We start from the raw sequence: 4691 nt of genomic DNA on the forward strand, positions 1-4691 counted from the left end.
CACCCCTACTCTGTAACACTTTTACCCACCCCTGTACATACCTATCATAAAGTTTAATTTACCAATTGGGCATAGTAAGAGATTAACAATAATAACTAACAATAAAATAGAATAACTATAATAATATACTGTAATAAAAGTTATGTGAATATGATCTCTTTCTTTCTGATAATCAATTTGATAACCAAGGTAGCTACTAAGTGAACAATGGGCTCAAGGTGTATACACCACAGCATGGACACACAGGACAAAGGGAGGATTTACTTCCTGGGGTGGGAGCAGGGAGGGAATTGGGCAGCACAAGATTTCATCACACTTCTCAGAACTGTGTGGAATTAAAAATTATGAATTCTTTATTTCTGGGATGTTTTACTTAATATTTTTGGACTGTACTTTACTTCAGATAACTGAAATTATGGAAAGGGAACTGTGGCTACAGGGTGATGACTGTACACAAGTTCTCGGTGATGCTGATGCTGGGGCAACAGCAATGGTCTAGAAAATATGATGTTGGATATAAAAGTACCCTAGAGACCACTTAGTCTAACATTCCTGTTGTTTTAAAAGGTTTCTGCTACTTTGAAAGGCAGATAATTCTCTCTCTTTGTTTTATGTATTCATTTAAAAAATTAAGTATTAAATGGCAAACAGGATTATTTTATTTCTTTGCACATTGCACAGAGGCTGGGAAACCAACAATCAAAATGTTACAGAGCAGTAGAAATATTTGGCCCCAAAGTTTGACATTTTATATTGAATGACAGGCAAAAATGCAAACTTGAATTTGCTATTGTTCCTAGCCATCAAACACTTTTCATACATTTATGTCCCTTGCTTAAATATTGAAGACATTTCAGTTTTGAACTCCTGCTGATGGCCACAGATTAGGTTAGTAGTCGACAAGGTAAACTTGGAATCTTCCTTCAACTTCATGATTTTAACATAATGAGGCATGAAGGGATTAAAAAACTTGATTAAATTTACATAACTGGCCTGATTCAAAGATGGGAATTTAGGGTCTATAATTCTAAGTAAAGTGCTTTTTGCTGTAATTGACCCTTCATTCACAAGGTCCTTTACTTATTGAACTAGAATAAACATAGGTACCAAAACAGAGATCTTACACTGGATTCTTGAAAATATTGGAAGTATTTTTTTAATTTGCCATTTTCCATCAGGTATATCAAACATTTTGATAAATAATTACAATTTAACTTTGTGAATGTGTTGGCATCAGGGTAGGACTATTAAAAATGCATATCATCTATGCAAGTTTTGGATGGCAATATAGTGGAAAATGTCTCTTAGTAGATAAACTTTAAAAACAAAATGTGTTTTTAATGTAAATTTTATCTATTAGCATGTTTTTGCATGCCATCTAAACTTTTTTCTAAAGCTTATTTTCTCTATAGTTTGAGACTTCTTACCATTCTTCATTAAAATTTATTTTATACATGCATGTTATTACAGTCCCTTCCCTTAAGTATTTAATTGTTTTCATTAGAAAAATTAATTTGTATTCTCCTGAATTTTTAAAATTATTTGAATATGTCTTTTAGAAACGAGACATGGAGTGTGGTTATGTTCCACAACTGCTCACAATCTAATCCTTTCATTGATCTCATATTTTGGTGTGTCTAGAATACATGAATGCCATTTCCGTATCATGAAACAAAATGACTTCAGTCAGATGGTCAGTCTTTTTAAACAGATGCCAGTGCTGAACCTTATCTGTGCTTTGTCCTATTAAAATATGTTTTTTTCTTCTTCTTAATCCTGTAGCTTAAATGTGAATATAAATAATAAAATCTGGTTAACAATCAAGTTTCGATGACTAAAATAATTAAAAACTTCAAAATCTATCATTTTAAACACACGTTTCTTTGTATTTGAAAGCACCCAACTAACTCTGTTATAGTGAAGTAACAGGTCTGATGAATCAATGGAAATTGAAAGTAACAGGGTGCTCTCTGGTCTCAGCTACCAGGTGGCCACGCGGTGCTCCGAACCTGCTTCCAAACGCGTCTGCAAGTGAAAATGTCGTTCCCAACACCCCAAGCTAAGCCCTCCAACCCCAGTAATCCCCGAGTGTTCTTTGACGTGGACTTCGGAGGCGAGCGAGTTGGTCGAATTGTCTTAGAATTATTTGCAGATACTGTACCAAAAACTGCAGAGAATTTTCATGCATTGTGTACAGGAGAAAAAGGCATTGGACTTACCACCGGGAAACCTCTCCATTTCAAAGGATGCCCATTCCATCGAATTATTAAGAAATTTATGATTCAGGGTGGAGATTTCTCAAATCAGAATGGGACAGGTGGAGAAAGTATTTATAGTGAAAAGTTTGAAGATGAAAATTTCTACTATAAGCATGACCGGGAGGGTTTATTGAGCATGGCAAATGCAGACAGAAATACAAATGGTTCCCAGTTCTTTATCACAACAGTTCCGACTCCTCATTTGGATGGGAAACATGTGGTATTTGGCCAAGTAATGAAAGGAATGGGTGTGGCAAGAATTCTGGAGAATGTAGAAGTGAAAGGTGAAAAACCTGCTAAATTGCGCGTTATTGCAGAATGCGGAGAATTGAAGGAAGGGGATGATTGGGGAATATTCCCAGAAGATGGTTCTGGTGACAGGCATCCAGGTTTCCCCAAGGATCCAGATATAGATTTAAAAGACGTAGATAAAATATTATTAATAACAGAAGACTTAAAAAACATTGGAAATACTTTTTTTAAATCCCAGAACTGGGAGATGGCCATTAAAAAATACTCAAAGGTTTTAAGATACGTGGAAGGTTCAAAGGCTGTAACTGAGGAAGCAGATAGATTGAAGCTGCAACCTGTAGCTTTAAGCTGCATGCTAAATACTGGTGCTTGTAAACTGAGGATGTCAAATTGGCAGGGAGCAATTGACAGTTGTTTGGAGGCTCTTGAAATAGACCCGTCAAATACCAAAGCACTGTACCGTAGAGCTCAAGGATGGCAAGGATTAAAAGAATATGACCAAGCATTGGCTGATCTTAAGAAAGCTCAGGAGATAGCACCGGAAGATAAAGCTATCCAGACAGAACTGCTGAAAGTCAAACAAAAGATAAAGGCACAGAAAGAAAAAGAGAAGGCAGCGTATGCAAAAATGTTTGCTTAATAAGGAATTCATTTATACTTAAATATCACACATTGATGTATAAAGGCAGTAAGAAAATTAAGGGTTTTTGTCTATTACATATGATCCTTAATGTTTCTCCTTTGATACTTCAGTTCCCCGTTGTTTGCAGTTTAGGAATACTGATACCTGTTCACTCTTAATAAAAGTGTTATAAACTAAAAAAAAAAAAAAAAAAAAAAAAAAAAAAAAAAAAAAAAAAAGAAAAGAAATTGAAAGTAACAGAATACCAAATATTTGTTATAAAACTGAAAGAAGATTACATAATGGGAATCTATATTGTTTCAGAAAGTAATATCAGAAGATCAAAGAGATTATTGTGTATGAATGAACTTATTTTATTTTTTATTTTTTTCACTGTGTGGTTGCCTCTCACTTGCGCCCCCAACTGGGGACCTGATGTGCAACCTAGTCGTGTGCCCTGACTCGGAATCGAAGCAGCGACACTTGGCTTGCAGGCCAATGCTCAATCCACTGAGCCCCAGTAGCCAGGGCTGAATGAACTTATTTTTAATGTACTATATTCATTTTCACCCTGGCTGGTTTGGCTCAGTGGATTGAGCGTCGGCCTGCGAGCTAAGTGTCGCTGGTTCGATCTTCCAGTCAGGGCACATCAGAGAAGGAAAACTCTGATTCCAAAAAACCTCCGCTGCCTTGCGGCATACCTCTTCAGGGGAAAGGCTAAGGGAGTAAACCCCGACAGAAAATCCAGAGCCGGAGTCCCTAAGGTGGTTTGACGTTGTAGTCAACACCGGCAACTCCTGTGGCGCACCTGAAGCCAAGCTGTACTGACTCCGTCTTTCCCTTGGATCCTTCAGCTGCGAAGAGAGGGGGGGTCTGCTGCACGGGCAACAGCAGACCCTCCATATCACCCTGCCCAGGCTCTGTAGCTTCAGCTTCACTGGAGAGGACACTCCAGCGTCATCGCAAGATGTCGATTCAACACGGGAGGAGACAGATACCGTGTCACTCCCGAGTCGGACTGCACAACCATTCTCGGCGGTGCAGATAGACTCTTAAGAAGCTACACCATCGTCTCTCGAGACGGACGGCTGCCGACGACTATATTCATTTAATTGCCACAATAAATGTAGCTTTTAAAAAAGCCTATTAAATGGTAAGTTAGTGAAATTAAATGCAATTCAATAGCAGAAAGAAGGTGCATAAAAAACTAACTTGTGCATTTAAAAACAACTCTTCCTTTTGTTATTCCTTGGTTACAATGAAGAAGTATACCTACTGTCTGTCAATCACCTGCTTTGTTTCTGGCATTGTGTTGGACACCAGGGAGCCAGGACAGATGTGGCTCATGAGTTGACAGTGTAGCAGAGAAGACATGCAGGTAATCAAGCACATACATTTCAGTGTGTAAAAATCAGGATAAGTAAGCACAGGGCACACTAAGAAGGACATCTATGTCATTCTTGAGGTGAGGGCACATTACATCTAATAGTTAAGGATTTGGACTTGGAGTTAAACAGATGTTGGTTCAATTCTGGGTTTGCCAGTTGTATGGTCTTGGG

At 37.9% G+C, this 4691-nt stretch overlaps 1 pseudogene; it reads left to right on the plus strand.

Annotated features, from left to right (window-relative positions):
• Positions 1–1981: 1981 nt before the first annotated feature.
• Positions 1982–3206, plus strand: LOC150021962 (peptidyl-prolyl cis-trans isomerase D pseudogene; annotated as a pseudogene).
• Positions 3207–4691: the final 1485 nt, after the last annotated feature.

Source organism: Furipterus horrens, unplaced genomic scaffold (genome assembly GCF_987537825.1).
Source record: "Furipterus horrens unplaced genomic scaffold, mFurHor1.1.pri manual_scaffold_1, whole genome shotgun sequence".
Classification (NCBI taxonomy): Eukaryota; Metazoa; Chordata; class Mammalia; order Chiroptera; family Furipteridae; genus Furipterus; species Furipterus horrens.